Below are 19,502 nucleotides of genomic sequence, written 5' to 3'. Positions count from 1 at the left end.
ATTTTTGCCTCTGTGCACCACCACAGTTAATTCTAAATCAAACAATTAATAGATGATGAAAATTTAGTCCTTCAGCTTTATTCAAGGGATTTGTCAAAAGTATTGCATTAACTGTTTAGATATTACAACAATTTTTATACACACAGTCCCTCCATTTTCACAGGCTCAAATGTATTTGGATAATTGACTGACAGTTTACGCAGTTCCATGGACAGGTGAGGGTGGTTCCTTTGTTATTTCAAACGAAAATGAAGAGGACATAATATCAAATTCGAAATGTTAATTTTTATTTTTTTGGTTTTATTTGTAATATTAAATATAAGGCCCGAGAGATGAAATTTCAGTGCAAGGGGGCCATCTTTACACCGGAATTAAATAAATAAATCAAAGAAATAGGAATAACTTTAGGAATACTAAAGTTATTCCATTCGGTGCAATCTTAACACGAAAGAACATATTCTGTGTTCTTTTCAATCATCAGCTCATGTTAATATTTGTCGTGCTGACAGGGGCATCCCAAAAAGAGCACCGCCATCTGGTGGTGTGATTAAAAATGACCGTCCCCAAACTAATGAAGCCACCTGGGTTAATTAGATTGTCCAGTTACCAAGAATTTGGATTTTATGAATAAAAGAGTCTGAAATTTCTAACTCACAGGCAAACAGAGAGTAGCCAGTAAGAGAAATACTAAGACAAAATATCTCAATAATGAAACAGTCACATACAACAACAACAAGTTCAGTTAACTTTAAGAATTATTATTATGTCAAATTAGTGCTTCTTTTTTATGGTTTCTATGTATTTGTGCAGATTCACTCCAGTTAGTGTTACAGATGAATAAGTATATGTGTGGTTGAGCAGTTTGTTCTTCGGTGTATTGTTTTGGACTAAGTCCCTTGGCCCTGTCGATGTATGTGACATAAAATCAGTTCCATAGTTTTCGATTCACTGTCTCTGATCCAGCCAGTTGCCATTATTCAAAGAGTAATCCTGTCCTGCTGCAATAAAGAAAATGATTAAAAAACAAATGTTTTACTCTCCCCTTGTGAAATCGTTATGTTCATGTGTATCAGCTGTTTTCCACATGTGTTTCCATTTCCCTCATTATCCTCCTGTGTGTATTTAGTCCGTGTGTTTTCAGTCATTCCTTGTCAGGTTGACTGTTATTCCTTGCCATGTTTCCAAGCTGCCATGTTTCATGTCCCGGGTAACTTTGTATTTTTAGTTTCCCCAGTTTAGGTGGTTTGTTTAGGCTCATCTTTGTTTGCCTTAGTATTTTTCCATCAGCCATATTAAATGGCTCACTTTGTTTATATCAAGTTTTGTTTCACATTCATTCGTGTCTGCATTTTGGGTCCACTCCTCACTCCATACAGTCTGCCTCAGCCTGACTGTGACAATTTGTGCAGGGCTCTGGGTGGGTTGTGTCACTGTGGGACACGCACACAATAATAAACAGCTGTGTCCTCAGGCTGCAAATTCACTCCTGTTAGAGTTACAGATGAAGTAGAAGTGTGCGTGCGGTGGAGTAACTTGTTCTTCAAAGCATTGTTTTGAGCATATACACCGCTGCCCCACCGATGCACAATCCACTCCAGAGTTTTTCCTTCACTCTGTCTGATCCAACCTGTTGCATAGTTGCGATCAGTCAAAGAATAACCAGAGACCTGACAGGTGATGGTTACAGACTGTCCAGGCTGCACAACCGCTGAGTCTGACTGGATGAGATCAATACTGTACACACCTGTAGAAAAAGAAATAAACATTATTTCCATTATTCCTCTGAATGTTCTGCATTTCAGCTGCATTTATTATTCATCTCCTCACAGGATCCAACTACCAGCAGCAGCATCAGAGTCACAGACAGCATGGCTGATGTTAAAGAAACTGATGTAAGCGCACTGATGCACGGACACACTTCACTTTCTTATAAGGTGACATGGGAGAAGACTGATTTACATATGACTTACATTCAGTCAAGAAACTACGGTGCTCACACTAGAGAGTGTATTTGTATACTATTTACATTATACATGCTTCCCCTTCCCTTTGGTAATATTTTTAGAAAAATACATTAAACCAGATAACACAAAACAACTAGTTAATCTAAAGACATAATGCCCTGGATGGTCACTATAAACTTACTTTTAAGTTAGAAAATACTGAGATTTTTCCATTCTTTCAAAGCACAATTCAATAAACTGGTTTTACTGCATCTTTGACTTTGTTAATAAGCTAAATATATTTTCTATACCAGAAAACTAATTTTGACTTGGTTTGACGTAGTGTGTTTTAACCATGTTTCCCTTTCATATGTTGGAGTGCTTCTGCTGATCCAAGCTGCATAGACAACACTACTGAAGCCTGAGTATGTACAAGTCAGTTTGTGGGTCCAGACTCAGTCAGTGTTTGACTCTCATAACCTACAGATAATCATATTACTGGCTTCTGTATTTGTTTGTCTTTCTTTGATAATGTTTGTAAAAGTAATGTCATGTACTTACCAGCCCAGTAAATTGACAGAATAAGAACAACAGCCATAAACTCAGGTGGGTTCATGATCAAAGCCATTTCTGCTAAATGTACAGTCGTGTAGGTCAGTCACACAGTCTCTGTACTGTATTCTATTCTGAATAATGATGCTTTTGATTACACAGGATGACCTTATAAATTAGTAGATGATATCACCTGGTCATCCATGTTTTAATACCTTTATTCACCACAAAGTGTTAAGGGTAAGAATCTCATTTGAAAGTGTCCTGGGCCAACGTGCAATATTAATCAAGCACAAGGAGAACATCCACAAAGGTGATTTTTTTTTTTTATAATAAACAAACAAACAAACAGTAATATAATTTCAGATGCAGTCAATAATACTACTGCTACTACTACTACTACTACTACTACTACTACTACTACTACTAATAATAATAATAATAATTATTATTATTATTATTATTATTATTATTATTATTATTATTATTATAACTTGAAAAATGCTGAATATTAATACAAATATTTGACTTCTGTCAGCATCTCTTTACACCAATGGGCAGCACCGTGGTACATCTGTCACCTCATAATAAGATATTACTTGGTTCAAGCCTGCTAGGTCACTAAAAAATGAAAAGTTGTATCAAAAAAGAATGTGTCAGTACTTATTAACGACATATTTATTGTATAATTCTTAAATGAAAACACATAAGTCTGATAAATATTCCTGTTATGTATTAAATATTCCTGCTTTGAAAAGTGCTCCTGGTCGACAGTATTGCCAACTTGTTAAAGAAAGCAATTATTTAAAAAAATGTAACTTAAAATTTAAATTGATTGATTTAAAGTTAAATTGATATCAATATATTTATTTTATACTTGCTGAATTTGTGTTGCGAGACACAAAGTCACCTGGTGCTTTCATAGTGGGTTCGGTGTGATTCTCCACTGCCCCCCTCAGGTCTTTGTAAAAAATAGTTTGTGTGGAGTTTTTGTACAGCCTCTCAGATTACTTGAAACACTGTGAGTCTTTGGCACAGTAATACACTGCAGAGTCCTCTGGCTTTAGGTTTGATAGTCTCAGATAGGTCAGGCTGTTGCTGTTATCTCTGGTGACTTCTATTCGTCCTCTCAGACTGCTTGAATAGTCAGTTCCACTGCCAGAGCTACGAACGCGCCCCAACCATTCCAACGCTTTTCCTGCAGGTTGTCGATTCCAGTGCATATTGCAACAACTAAATGTAAAGCCAGATCCCCTGCAGGAAAGACTCAGAGTCTCCCCGGGTCTTTTCACTACAGGACTAGAAGGAATGGATTCCATACTCTGACCTGTAACACCTGATGAGATTTAAGAATTGAAGAGTCAATTAGACTCAGAATACACTGAGACAGTTATCTGGCGTGTATTATGGATCACAGCTTGAATGTGATTTAAGAATGTCTAATAGAGACAAAGCAAAAAGCAAAACTTACTGGGCAGAAAATGAGCAACCAGCAGCAGAGCGAGTACATTCATCATTTTGAGGCTGGAGATGTGACCTCTAATGCTGCACATAAAATACAAGACAAGTCAGAATTATAGAAGTACTCTGCATAGACTAAAGATTTGCATCAGGATATCACTGGGTGGGAGTGGAAAATAGCCCAGCAGAGTCGGTCAGTCAGACGTTTTTAAAAAAATTGCATTTTCATATTTTCATTTTGAAATCTAAAGACTTTAGAAAAAAAATATGTTGTTGTTAACTCAAGCTGCTCTATTTAAATTCATTTAATAAAAAGCACTGTCTCTATATGAACTATCAGTGCCTTAAAACACACTATTGCCTTTGCAACACTTCAGTATTTAATTGTTTTAATAAGTTATTGATATTTTCAAAGGAAAAAATAGCATTTGTTATAATGGTCTTATCTTCACAAAAATAGCACTTACCACTGTCATAAAACTTGTGATGTACTGATAGAAAACAGAGGAGCAACCATCAGGACCTTTTTATATTTCTTTAAGTCATTTTTATGGCTTTAAATGTGATGACAAGCACTGTCCTGAGAGAACGATCATCCGAAAATATATCACATAAGTTATGAATATCAAACTGATATGATCATATTACATATAATGGATGTAACAACATTTTTGTGTGTGTTTTATTTGTTTATTTAAGTATTTTGTTTTGTTTTGTTTTTCAGCTACAGTTTGAAACTTTGTGATTAGATTTAGCAAAAGATCCTGGCTTGGGTAAAGATACACCATTTTATCTACCTTGGATGTCAGCTTGAAGTGGGACATAATATTTTAAAGTGTGATACGAAGTGGACTTGACCGAAGATATAAAAAGGTCAGTTTTCCAGACGACTCCTCATCATGGAGAAATGAATTCTTAGACACCTCTGTAAAACAGTGTAAGATCATAAATTTTAGGGTAAGAAGACGTTTTTTAATAGTTTTTTCATAGTTTTTTTCAGTGTTTATCCCAATTACTACAGAAAAAAAATATGATTAAATTAATGTTCCTCCTGACAGACCATGCTTTGAAAGCAGAATGCTGTTTTTTGGTACTTGTGTATTAAAAAAAATAATAACACAAAATCTGATGTGGCTGACTAGTACCTACATTTGTAATGCTGTTATTATTTAGATCATTCAAATGTTTCAGGAAAATGTAATTACTCTTACAGTTACAAACAAGTAAAATAAAGAGTTCGGTTCGGTTTGGGCAAACAAACAGCAAACAAACAGGATGGTTTTATTGACTTAATATATCAAGTTATATTTTGTTGCCACTTAATTGCAGATCAAAGTCAGTTATTTTAATATTCAGTTCAGTTCAGTTCATTTTTATTTCAAACATTTCAAACATGTGCCTTCACAATCATTACAAAATATCATTCCATTATTTGTTTGAAAAGGAGTAGGCAGAAGTATTTACTTATTTGTCCCTACCCCCTCAAGTTAAATATCACAATATTATAGATTAAAATTAGATCAAGATCAAGATCAATGTCATGGACATTCAGTTTGATCAAAAATACTAATTATTGGCAATTTTATCAATGAATGGTCTTGAATGTCTTGAAATAATTAATGGACTGACAGCGCCTCCTCTGGCAGCTTCATGTTACAAATGTTAGGGCTTCACTGTGTTTTTGTTCAGGTCTGCTGATGGTTTGTGTTACTGTGGGTGTCTCGCACAGTAATACACAGCCGTGTCCTCAGGCTGCTCATTTTGTCCATTTAGAGTCACTGTGTTGCTGGAAGAGTCCAAGCTGATACTGAACTTGTTCTTTAGTAAATCATTGTAGTATGTGCTGTATCCAACACGTGCACTTTGAATAAACTCCAGTCCTTTCCCTTCAGGCTGTCTGATCCAAGCTGTGTGATAGTTACCAACAGAATAAGAGACCTGACATGTGATGGTGAGACTCTGACTTGGCTGGACAGTCACAGTGTCTGGCTGAGATAGCTGTTCACACTTCACACCTGATAAAAACAACAACAAAAAAAAATGTTACAATCTTTCAGCATTCACAGAAAAAGAAAAACTGATAACAGTGACAAATCCACAGAGACTCACTTCCAGCTGCCAACAACAGGAGCAGAGCTACAGAAAACATGATTTATGTCCAGCTTGGCGTGCCGTGAATGGCTTGATGTCAGTGGTGAGGTTTTTATAGCTCGTAATTTTGCATAGCATTAAACATACAAAGGATCAGTGTTAGTCAAGCTAAAACCTCAAATTCAAAAGAGTTTTGAGACCTATTTTTAAGGACTGACTCCTCAGATGGTTTGTATCCTTCCTGTTACTCTGACCACATCAAGAAGCTAAATAAATTCATCATGTGGGTGTATTAGAGAATAATGTCCAATAATCTGGAAAAATTTTAATTCAGGAAAGTTGAAAAAAAATTGTAACTATTTCACATGCCAATGAGATGGTTAAAAGCAATAGCCTGTTCTTATACTCCATCATGTAAAACTTTGTTTCTATTGATCGCTGTTGTTTGGTCTCCAATCTTAATGTAGAGATAAAATCACTTTTAATTTTCTCCATCGACTCCATCGTCAAGAATTGATTTTTTTTTAAATGAAATAATACATATACAAAGGCCAGTAAAATTAAACAAATTGCAAAGGACATAGCAGTCTTCATTCAGTGGGGTTGTTTTCAGGTGGCTTCAGGTAGAAGTCTGACATGTTTTATATCATTATTCCGCTGAAGCATGAGTCCTTCTTCTCAAAGATACAAGGCAGATGATGCTGCATTTCTCTGTGGACTGGAGTGGAACTACTTCTTGTTCATGGTGGAGTCCTTCAGTGTAGGCCTCAAATCAGAAGTACCTGACTCCGTGGTATAATTCTCAAACACGTAGCCTAAAGCAGATAACTCGTAAGCTGGAGAGGAAATGGCGTGTCACAAATTTAGAGGATCATCATTTAGCCTGGAGAAATAGTTTGCTGCTTTATAAGAAAGCCCTCCGCAAAGCCAGAACATCTTACTATTCGTCACTGATTGAAGAAAATAAGAACAACCCCAGGTTTCTCTTCAGCACTGTAGCCAGGCTGACAAAAAGTCAGAGCTCTACTGAGCCAACCATCCCTTTAACGTTAACTAGTAATGACTTCATGAACTTCTTCACAAATAAAATTTTTATCATTAGAGAAAAAATTACCAATAATCATCCCACAGATGTAATATTATCTACAGCTACTCTTAGTACCATCGATGTTAAGTTAGACTCTTTTTCTCCAATTGATCTTTCTGAGTTAACTTCAATAATTAATTCCTCCAAACCATCAACGTGTCTTTTAGACCCCATTCCTACAAAACTGCTCAAAGAAGTCCTGCCATTAATTAATTCTTCGATCTTAAATATGATCAACCTATCTCTAATAATCGGCTATGTACCACAGGCCTTCAAGCTGGCTGTAGTTAAACCTTTACTTAAAAAGCCATCTCTAGACCCAGCTGTCTTAGCTAATTATAGGCCAATCTCCAACCTTCCTTTCATATCAAAAATCCTTGAAAGAGTAGTTGTCAAACAGCTAACAGATCATCTGCAGAGGAATGGCTTATTTGAAGAGTTTCAGTCAGGTTTCAGAGCTCATCACAGCACAGAAACAGCTTTAGTGAAGGTTACAAATGATCTTCTTATGGCCTCTGACAGTGGACTCATCTCTGTGCTTGTCCTGCTAGACCTCAGTGCTGCGTTCGATACTGTTGACCATAATATCCTATTAGAGCGATTAGAACATGCTGTAGGTATTACAGGTACTACACTGCAGTGGTTTGTATCATATCTATCTAATAGACTCCAGTTTGTACATGTAAATGGAGAGTCCTCTTCAGACACTAAGGTCAATTATGGTGTTCCACAGGGTTCAGTGCTAGGACCAATTCTATTTACATTATACATGCTTCCCCTAGGCAACATCATTAGAAGACATAGCATAAATTTTCACTGCTATGCAGATGACACGCAGCTCTATCTATCCATGAAGCCAGGTAACACACACCAATTAGTTAAACTGCAGGAATGTCTTAAAGACATAAAGACCTGGATGGCCGCTAACTTTCTGCTTCTTAATTCAGATAAAACTGAGGTTATTGTACTCGGCCCTGAAAATCTTAGAAATATGGTATCTAAGCAGATTCTTACTCTGGATGGCATTACCTTGGCCTCCAGTAACACTGTGAGAAACCTTGGAGTCATTTTTGACCAGGACATGTCCTTCAATGCACATATTAAACAAATATGTAAGACTGCTTTCTTCCATTTGCGCAACATCTCTAAAATTAGAAATATCCTGTCTCAGAGTGATGCTGAAAAACTAGTTCATGCATTTATTACTTCCAGGCTGGACTACTGTAATTCACTATTATCAGGAAGTCCTAAAAACTCGCTGAGAAGCCTTCAGCTAATCCAAAATGCTGCAGCAAGAGTACTGACAGGGACTAGAAAGAGAGAGCATATTTCTCCTGTTTTGGCTTCCCTTCATTGGCTTCCTGTTAAATCCAGAATTGATTTCAAAATCCTGCTCCTCACATACAAGGTCTTAAATAATCAGGCCCCATCTTATCTTAATGACCTTGTAGTACCATATCACCCTATTAGAGCACTTCGCTCTTGCACTGCAGGCCTACTTGTTGTTCCTAGAGTATTTAAAAGTAGAATGGGAGGCAGAGCCTTCAGTTTTCAGGCCCCTCTTCTGTGGAACCAACTTCCAGTTTGGATTCGGGAGACAGACACTATCTCTACTTTCAAGATTAGGCTTAAAACTTTCCTTTTTGCTAAAGCATATAGTTAGGGCTGGACCAGGTGACCCTGAATCCTCCCTTAGTTATGCTGCAATAGACGTAGGCTGCCGGGGATTCCCATGATGCATTGAGTTTTTCCCTTCCAGTCACCTTTCTCACTCACTATGTGCTAATAGACCTCTCTGCATCGAATCATATCTGTTATTAATCTCTGTCTCTCTTCCACAGCATGTCTTTCATCCTGTTTTCCTTCTTTCACCCCAACCGGTCGCAGCAGATGGCCGCCCCTCCCTGAGCCTGGTTCTGCCGGAGGTTTCTTCCTGTTAAAAGGGAGTTTTTCCTTCCCACTGTCGCCAAAGTGCTTGCTCATAGGGGGTCATATGATTGTTGGGTTTTTCTCTGTATTTATTATTGTGCTATCTACTGTACAATATAAAGCGCCTTGAGGCGACTTTTGTTGTGATTTGGCGCTATATAAATAAAATTGAATTGAATTGAATTGAATTGAATAGGTGTCCAGCTTCATATATTTCCACCACTATTTTTGTTTTTGTGGTCAAATCAGGGTTTTAGGTTTGCTGATCTAGCAACAGATGTATGCCATAACAACCTTCTGTTATTGCCTCACACAGGAAGAGTAGAAGAGTTTTGCCAGTCATCCACTGTGATCATTATTTAATAAACGTTGTCTTACTGTGAAAAAACCTTGACTGGTCACCTAATAGTGTGGCCACTTTTGGTCTGCCTGATCTGCATGCATCAATAAAAGAAAACCATCTATATGTTTAAATTTGTGTTTTCAAATGCACGTCTCTGTGAAATGATGGTTTATGCCATTAATTAAAAAAGAAAGCAATTTTCCTTTAAAGATTCAAGAAGAGAAACAGTTTTGAATCATTTTGTCTGTATACAGATTTATTCTTCCTAGAGCAAACTTGCATTGTAGCTTGCTATCCGGTCTTTAAGTGATTCCGCAATGAGTCCTGCTTCTGGGACAAAAGTAGTCTGCATTTAATAAGGTTGTTGTGTTTTTAACATGTTTTAATGCTTGTACTATTTAATCTCAACAAGCCCCTGAAAACAGTCAGTGATCACTGTTGGCTTCTCTCGGTTTTAATTACTGCTAATCATTTTAAAGCTCAGTTTTTAAACCTTAACAATGTATCTACAGCCCATCTATAGTTATTAATGACTAATGCTGGGCTTACACTGTGCGATTTTTGGGCCATTTTGAGTCGTGCGACCGTTTTGTGATCGGCCCGATTTTGGCCTTCATCGTGCATCGTGTAGTATACGTGGGGTAACGAGAAGCGATTAACACCTCACGACCAGCTCCCGATCGTCAATCGCTTGGTCGGGAGGATTTCAAACCTGTTTGAAATCCTCACGACCGTCGTGAGGGTGTCACCGCAGCCGCTCACACTGCGCACGCGCAAACACATAAACAACGGTGAAAAAGACGGAGTAGCACAGCAGTGCAGCGTGTGATCTGGACACAAGCGATGGGGGCACTTGTAGAACATAGTGTGAGACCCTGCATCGTGACCTATGAACTTCTAATCCCTGCGAGTCAATCGTGAAGTTTGAGCAGGAGCTGAATCACGTGACTGATGGATTATCTTGGTGGTTCTCCTGGCTGACGTTTGGTCCATTTACAGCCTCCTGCCATGCGTTTGTGTTTGCCCCCAACCATTGGGAACCCTCACATTAACTTTTATCGAGTGGAAAAAAAGTCCTCTGTTCGTTAGCGTTCGTCCTCCAGCTTTACTGTTTATGTTATGCTAACATAGCTTTGTCGTGTTAGCGATCACGTAGCACATCATTATATACCAGCAAGCCCAACTTCAGTAACCCTACAAACGTCACTGATGTTTACTTTCCTGTCTTCATTTATGTTGGAAGTGATAGCAGAGCTGTACGTTTTAATTTGTTTCACAAATCCCTCAGTCAGAACAAGGTATATTATATTATATTTAGATGGAAGCTAGCGAGCTAACTCCCTGTTAACTTCTAACTCCGTTAAATATCATAAATTATTTTTTCATGGATGCCTGGATGTTAAACTTAATTGTTACACCTGGTAGAGCAGCCACAGTGATCATTGTATTACAGGTGAAAGAATTTAGACAGTTTTTCAACTCTCAGTAATGCTGCAGTGATCATTTGACTTAGGGACGTGCAGCAGAGTTTGGGCCCAGACATGGCTTATGATGTCAGGCTTAAAGACGGTGTTGCCAACTCCTCAGTAAGGAAAATCTCTATTGGATTTCCTAAAAGTCGCTAGAAGTCGCTAAATGACGACATCGCCTAATTTGCATAATTGGTCATGCTAATGTAATTGTAACCTACGTTGTTGGAGAGAGCAATAACATCTTGGAAGAGACATAAAGTGAGTAAAAAACGTCCTAAATGTTTTCAAAATTTTATTTAGAACTACAAATTAATTTTTTTTTTTAGCAAATATTGTTATTTTAATATCACAATTCCAACCCTGCTCCTTTATCCAGGCTTGGACCGGCAAAAGTGACCCGAAATAGGCACCCTGGTGGAGTTACTTTGTGTGTGTGTGTTTATAAGTAGTTTTAAACCTTGTGATCCAAAAATAGCATAACAGTAAAAGAAGAACTGACTGCATTACAGTCAGTGCGGGAGCAGCGGCTTCGCTCATGCACGATTCATTTGCAGTTTGGACGCATAAGTGTGAATATCTCCAGCCCTGATAGCAGCTGGGGGAGATCTATCCTCCGCCTGTGAGCGCTTTAGCATGGGCAAGGTGCCCACGGCAGTACCTGCTGCTTTTTGAGAGTAAGAGCGATACGCGTTTTCACGTCAAAAAAAGTCACAAATTAAGTCTCCAATAACACCAGAAAAAGTCGTCAGATTTGTCGCTAGTCGCTTTTTTAGAAAAAAAAAGTCGCTAAGGGGGTCTGAAAACACGCTAAATATAGCAACAAAGTCGCTAAGTTGGCAACATTGCTTAAAGACTGGATAGCTAGCAACTTGACCAAGTCCTTAAAGAGAAAGCAAAGATTACGATGCAGTCCAAACATTTTCTGTTCCATCTTTTCACTGTTTGAATCAGTTGAGACATGTTAAAAACTGTCTGTAAAGTATAAATATTGTGAAAAAAGATTCTACTGAAACAAAAAAAAATGAGTGGATCGATGAGTGCTGATCATTTCTTTCTCTGACATTAAAAATCTGTTCATTTCTGTTAAATCACTTGAATGGTTGGCAATTTGTAACCAGTGATTTTAGAAAATAGCTTCTTTATACATGAAAATTTAAAATTCTCTAATGTTTAGTACTATCTAACTAAACCTAACCTAGTATGTCTATCATAGTATCTGTATAACAATATGTAGGGGAGACCGGGGATAGTTGTAACGTGGGTCAGTTGTAACACTTCCAATTTCTCCAATCAGGGCTAAGTTTCAAATGATGTGACTCATCCTGTGCATGCCCAATTCAGTTCTGCTATCACATGTGAAAAATCAGCACATTTTGTCAAACACAGACAATTTAACACAAAAAAAAAGTAATTTGTATGCCAAAAAGTAAGTTTTTCCACTTTATTTCAATTTCTAATAGCATTATCTGCTTTGCAGTTAAACTCATCAAACTTAAATTATGTTATTTGTATGTCTATGGGGATATATTCTGTGTAGGTCTCCTGTGCTAATGTTTTAGCCGTTGGCTGTATTGTTAGCTAGTTCATGGCTATAGGAGTCTGGGTCAGTTGTAACAGCAACAGTCTGGGTTAGTTGTAACAATAATGCAGATGTTACAACTTACCACACTATTACTTTAACTTATATTAAACAAGTTGGGGCAACGACATCAGGAGAGAGAGGTTCACTGGTCACCTTTGTATATGCGGTTAATGCCATTGGTAACACAATTCCTCCACTGTTTGTGTTCCCACACATACATTATGCAGACCACTGTGTCAGAGATGGACCAGTAGGAAGTATTGGTAGTGGAAATAAATCAGGATGGGTGCAAGAAACAGATTTCCTCATCTTTCTGAAGCACTTTGCAAACCACACCAAGGTAAGCCATGATAAAAAGTAATGGAATTGCGATGCTGGTGCACAACTACATTTTTTCAGCTTCATTGTTATGTTCAAAGGTTGGTGCAAGAGTTGTAGGTTATAATGCCCACTGAGCCAATGAGGCCAAACTCAAGGAAGACCAACCAAAATTAATGAAATATTCAGTTGCAGAAAATTCCATCATTTGTCTTTTTTGGGGGGTTGGAATATGTTCAAAAGCTAGATTTCTGCATTCTGTCACACACACATAGCTACATAAATGGCTCTAAGTGCATTCATGTGTTGAATAAAAAAGATTACATGTTAATGTTTTGTCAGTACCCTTATTTCATTGTGTTACATTTCACCCCAGGATATGTTACAACTAACCCAGACTATGGGGTTAATTGTAACATTTCACTCTTTGTGTTTGAGACCATACCATGCAATGGGTAATTGTGCTACAGAGAAAATAGCTGCACTATTTAATAGCAGAGACATGTAAATACTTTGCATTACATTTTGAATCCACTACCTTAAAAGAGCTCCAATTTACAGACAGAAATGTCAAAAATGTTACAACTATCCCTGGTCTCCCCTAACAGTAATATGTTCATATTTAACTATATATATATATGTGTGTGTGTGTGTATATATATATATATATATATATATAGATAGATAGATAGATAGATAGATAGATAGATATACACTAGTGCTGTCAAAATTAACCCGTTAATGCAAATTAATCAATCAATCAATCAATGCGATTACTTGTTTTTTAATGTAAATAACGCATCTGGAGTGCAGAATGACTCAAAATCCCTTAAATGTTTCTCTTTGAATTTAAGCATACATTCTTTGTGTTTATTCTGCAATTATTTCATTACATTGCATAAATGTCAGTTACAACCTTAAATATAAAATTTAAAAAATATAATTGCAACCAGGCTATTGATCAAGTAATTGCGATTAACTGCAATTAATTACAGAAAATTGTGAGATTATTTTTTTTAATCTATTGACAGCACTAATATGTACATAAACACTAAGCATTTAGTCAAAGAATAAGTTCAGTAGGATTTTGTACAGCTGCTTAAACTACTTCAGTCACTGTGGCTCCCGAGCACAATAATAAACAGCAGAATCTTCAGTTTTCAGACTGTTCATCTGCAGATACAGCTGCTGTCTGTTGTTGTCTCTGGAGATGGTAAACCGGCCTTGAACTGACTGCTAGTAGTATTGGCTACTACCATCAGGGCTACTGAAACCAATCCACTCCAGTCTTTTTCCAGGAGCCTCTCTCATCCAGGCCATCCAGTAGCCACTGAATGTGAATCCAGAGGCTGTACATGTCAATCTGTGAGATTCTCCAGGCCTTTTAACTACTGGTTCAGAGTTTGCTACAGCCTGGCCATCAGCACCTGTTAATACAAGCAAGATAAAATCATGTGAAATATGTCAGTACACAAATTAAATTCTCTGAAATCAAGATCAGTAAGACTCCTCACCTGCCCAGCACATAGTTAAAAGCAGCAGCCCTGTCCTGCAGTCCATCCTGTTTAAAAGTAAACTCAGTGTCCAAGCAGTCACATAAGTAGAGGTGACATGGAAATGTTTTACACTGACTCCTCCTATTGGAAAGAAAAATACTGTTTTTGTGTCTCTGTTTGTTTTTATTTATTATGTTGTGGAAATATACATTTGTTTATACAGTGACAAAACAAAGACCTGTGAAACATCAACTGCTGCTTTTAATGTGTGTCTGAGTGTGTGTGACGGTGATTGTGTGTTTTAATAATATAATAATACTTGATTGTTTGTGTTAAACAATGTGTCACTTAATGTTTTGATGGTTTATCTTCAGTGGGCATTTATGTAACTATAAATCCTGTGTAAACAACTTTATCACAGAGAAAAAAAAAAAACAATAAACAATTATTACACATTCCTGCAAAAAATAATGTCTATAATCGTTTTACTTCATTAACCAGTTTTAAAGGATGAAGATTATGTGTTAAATATTTTAACTTAAGAAATGGGTGTAGGGTGTAGCTATTGCAGTGTGGACTGTGCATTAGATGGATGGCCATGAGAAACACGACACAAAGTCAACTGTTGCAGTCCCACCTTTAGGTCAATGTAAAATACATTTTCTGTGGAGTTTGTGTACAGCCAGGCAGATTACTTTGATTATTATGTGTATCTGGTACAGTAATACACCTCAGAGTCCTCTGGCTTTAGGTTTGGTTGTCACAGATACACCAGGCTGTTGCTGTTATCTCTGGCGATTTCTGTTCGTCCTCTGTGCCTATTCTGCTAGAATAGGCAGTTCCACTGGCATCATTATAAATACGCCCCCAACTATTCCAGTGCTTTTGCTGAATGGTGTCTGATCCAGTGCGTGTTGCAGCAACTAAATGTTAATTCAGATCATCTAGAGGAGTGATTCAAAGTCTCTTCAGCATCTCCAGCATCTAACCTGTAATACCGGATGGCATAAAAGGAGAGACGGGCTATGGAAGAATGGTATGGTCAGCAAGCACGTCGTCTGGAGTTACTTGAACAACTCTTGAGGATAAAAACACAGCAAGAAGCTGAAGAACTCACAGGACAGACAGAAAACAACCAGAAAAGTGAGTTCATTCATCTTCCTGAGGATGGAGATGAGACCTCTGATGTTTCAAACAAAGTCACCAAAACAGTAGTAAACTACAAAGACATCATAAAGAGGGTGTGGTACAAGTACCCCAGCAGTGTCTGTCACTGAGAAGTTTATTTTCATGTTAAAAATCAGGTCATTGTAAAATACTGAATTTTTCATTGTCATTTTGAAACATATTACTTGCGAGGAAAAAATAATATGTTAATGTTTATCCAACAGTTCTACATTAAAACATTTTAAATGAAATCATCTAACTATCCAAAATTGCCTTTCCTGATAAATGTTTTTTTTTCTGACAGTCCATGAAAGTACATGCTTGATTAATGTATGAAGAAACGTGCCCCAGTTGACTGGAAAATTGCACCTGGCATGAATTGTAAGGAGAATACATTAACTTGCAGTAGTTTGGAATGCTGTGCTGATTTAGATCATGCACAGGTTTCAGGAGCATAACATTGGTCATAAATTTACAGTGTCAAATCAAGATTTATTAAATCCTATATTTCTAGATGAACATGATGCTTAATTACAATCAGTTGACTATTTAATTAATCTGAAAAGCCATAATTTATGGTCTCTTATTAATAAATAGAAGCGTATTATTTTAATAAGCTAATTGTGTGTGACGCGACAAACCTCAGTGATTATATAAATGCAAACCGAGATACAATTATTACTTTGAGACTGATAAACTTGAAAACACTGACTCTCTCTCTCTTTTTTTTTTTTTTTGTAAAATAACTAATGTGGTGCATTAAAATCAATGTGCATGGAAACAGTGGTCACCTTCAGCAAGTAAATTTGAATTTTGCCAGTGATATCCTAAAAAAGGGGTGACAAAAGAAAATAAAACAAGTACAAAATATACTGACACCATTAAACTGTTGAAACACAACGAAAACTGACATCTGTAATTAAAATATCTACAATCTGAAATATCTAATTATTGTGTTTTCGTGTGTTTATTTTTTTGTGTTTGGTTATTATTTTTTTTCATGTTTCATGTTTACTGTGCATCTGTGCGTGTCTGTTGATGGTTGGTAACAGTGTCGTGTCTTCAGGATGCAGTTTCACCACTTTTAATGTCAATATACTATTGGAATGTGTTAGTTGAACTTTTTTATTCACTAAACAAAGAAACAGTGAATCAGTAAAACTCAGGTTAACAATAAAAAGGCTGAATCGAGTATTTAAGAACTTTTTTTTTCTTTTATGTGTGTGTGTGTGTGTGTGTGTGTGTGTTTCACACTTGAATTTCAAGTTTATTCAAAATGTGAGGATCCGTTAATATGATTTTTCAACACACAAGGCAGTGCTTGACAAAAAAATGTCATGCCAAGTGAATAACTAATTAATATAAAAATTAGCAAAAACTCCACTAAAGGAGAAGTGATGATGACATAAATAAAATATTAAATGTATGAGATATAGTCTTAAACATCTTTTATATCCTTATATCCTGAGGTGATGCCTTTCATAAATACACATTCAGAAGTTAAAAGCACAGCTGTTACTGTGAAACTGTAGAGCTGCAAGTTTTTGTACAGCCTCTCAGTGCACTTTGAACACTGTGTGTTTGGCACAGTAATACACAGCAGAGTCCTCTGGCTTTAGGTCTGACAGTCTCAGGTAGGTCATGCTGTTGCTGTTATCTCTGGTGACTTCTATACGTCCTTGCAGACTGCTTGAATAGTCAGTTCTACTTGCATCGCTATAAACACGACCCATCCATTCCAGGCCTTTTTCTGCAGGTTGCCTAATCCAGTGCATACTGCAGCAACTAAATGTAAAGCCAGATCCCCTACAGGAGAGACTCAGAGTCTCCCCGGGTCTTTTCACTACTGGACTTGAAGGAATGGATTCCATACTCTGACCTGTAACACCTAGAGAGAAATATTACAGAAGGTGTCATCACTCAGTCTTATCCAATAAAAACACAAGCAAAAAAACAAAACAAACAAGAAAAACAATCACTCACATGGCAGAGAAAGGGCAGCAAGCAAGAGAGTAAGTGTGTTCATCATCCTGAGTCTGGGGATTTGGACTCTGATGATCCACAATTATTGCAGGATAGAAGTACTGTACACAAATGGAAATTTTGCATGAGAGGCATGGGGAGGGAGGGGCAATTATTACAGCCAGCTATAGATGAATCATACAATTTATTTTGCTTTTTTTTGTGTGTACTGATTATAATGTTAATTTTGTGCTGCTTTAGAAAATGTGCATGATTTACGAACATTTGTTTTTTGTAAATTTCAAAGCAATGAAGTGTTGATAATATTTATTATATGAGAACATGGCTTTGAAATACAGCTTTAGCAGAAATCATGCTGTGGCCCAAAATATTTTAAAGCCATTTACTAGTTTTTTTTAAATGCTAAATTTAATGGCCATTTAATTAAAAATAAATGTAAATTATCAGTACGTAAACAAATCAGATATATCTTTAAAAGAATCATCAAACAGCGAAAAAAAATTGCTTTGCATAAAAAACACTGACTGATTAGAAAGACAGGGATGTGGAGATAGTCAGAACACACAAAAACCATGAACATTTATTGTGGCTATTTTTTTCTGAATGTGTATATGATAATGGAGTAAAGAAAAGATTAGTTTTGGTTTGACTTGGCGTCCTAAGTTTTTGTATAGAGTTTCTTCCTCTTGTGTCACTGTGGCTCTCGAGCACAGTAATAAACAGCAGAATCCTCAGTTGTCAAGCTGTTCATCTGCAGATACACCTGCTTTCTGTTGTTGTCTCTTGTGATGGTAAACCGGCCTCTGACTGACTGAGAGTAGGATATAGTGCCACTGCCACTTCTGCAATAGGCGATCCATTCCAGTCCTTTTCCAGCAGCTTGTCTGATCCAAGCAGCATGAATATCACTGCTGAACCCTGAGTATGTACAGATCAGTGTGTGGGAGTATCCAGGCCTTTGAACCACTGATTTAGACTCTGTCAGTGTTTGACCCTCAGTACCTACAGAAATATTAGTAACTCATTGTTGTGATCACATTTTCATTAAAAAAATGTTTGTTTGTCCAACAGATTTATGTATCCTTACCAGTCAAGGTAGAAAACAAAATGAGAGAAACAACTAAACAGCTTGGTCTGATCATTGTAAAAGTCATTGTTGGTGTCCACTCTGCAGTCTGTGACTTTTACTCTGCAGATGAACATTTGAACGCATTGGCCATATCAGTTTTGCATTGGCTCCTCCTACTCAACAAAAAATACCTCTTTTTTACAAAGTGAGAAACAGAAGCTGGAAAATGTATAAATCACCTTTGTCTGTAATATGACTATGTACTATAAATAATTGTGATGCAGAATTTTTAATGATTAAATTGAACACTTAACAAGACATTGTGAATGAATCTCTGTCTGCTGTCTATGAATAGAATAGAATAGAATAGAATAGAATAGAATAGAATAGAATTCAACTTTATTGTCATTGCACATGTCACAGGTACAAGGCAACGAAATGCAGTTTGCATCCATCCAGAAGTGTTTTAGCCAAGATACAGATGTATTACAAATAAATATTAGCAATAATATAGATGTGTAAGTATATTACAGAAATTGGTCTATTATGGTATGTTATAATGTAAACGGTATGAAGGTATGTCAGATGTCAGGAGGCAGAGTTCAGGAGTCTGACAGCTGTGGGGAAGAAGCTGTTCCGGTACCTGGTGGTCTTAGTCTGGAGGCTCCTGTAGCGCCTCCCAGAGGGCAGGAGGGTGAAGAGTCCATGTGATGGGTGACTGGGGTCTTTGATGATTTTCCCAGCCCTTTTCAGACACCGCTTCCTGTAGATGTCCTTTATGGCAGGAAGTGGTGCTCCGGCGATGCGCTGGGCAGTTTTCACAACCCTCTGCAACGCCTTCCGGTCCGAGGCGGAGCAGTTCCCGTACCAAACTGTTATACAGTTGGTCAGGATGCTCTCGATGGTGCAGCGATAGAAGTTCACCAGGATGTCTGAGGACAGGTGGTTCTTCCTCAGAGTCCTCAAGAAGAAGAGGCACTGGTGAGCCTTCTTGACCAGCTTGGAGCAG

At 37.2% G+C, this 19,502-nt stretch overlaps 1 protein-coding gene and 2 long non-coding RNA genes across 5 annotated transcripts in view; 2 read left to right on the top strand and 1 right to left on the bottom strand.

Moving 5' to 3' along the window:
* LOC100709195 (uncharacterized) overlaps positions 1–19,502 on the bottom strand; it is a 1,346,887-nt gene that overhangs the window by 1,153,007 nt on the left and 174,378 nt on the right. The window lies entirely within an intron of this gene.
* The window catches only part of LOC112846698 (uncharacterized), a 961,229-nt gene that overhangs the window by 934,103 nt on the left and 7,624 nt on the right, over positions 1–19,502 (top strand). The window lies entirely within an intron of this gene.
* Positions 1,827–6,150, top strand: LOC106096733 (uncharacterized). Its single transcript, XR_003219821.1, has 6 exons — positions 1,827–1,892; positions 2,323–2,368; positions 2,508–2,549; positions 4,681–4,829; positions 5,849–5,907; positions 6,023–6,150. It is a non-coding gene; the product is annotated as an uncharacterized LOC106096733 (long non-coding RNA).

Source organism: Oreochromis niloticus, linkage group LG4 (assembly GCF_001858045.2).
Source record: "Oreochromis niloticus isolate F11D_XX linkage group LG4, O_niloticus_UMD_NMBU, whole genome shotgun sequence".
Taxonomy (NCBI): Eukaryota; Metazoa; Chordata; class Actinopteri; order Cichliformes; family Cichlidae; genus Oreochromis; species Oreochromis niloticus.
Note: the sequence above shows the minus strand (reverse complement) of the source record. Positions and strands in the feature narration are given on the sequence as shown.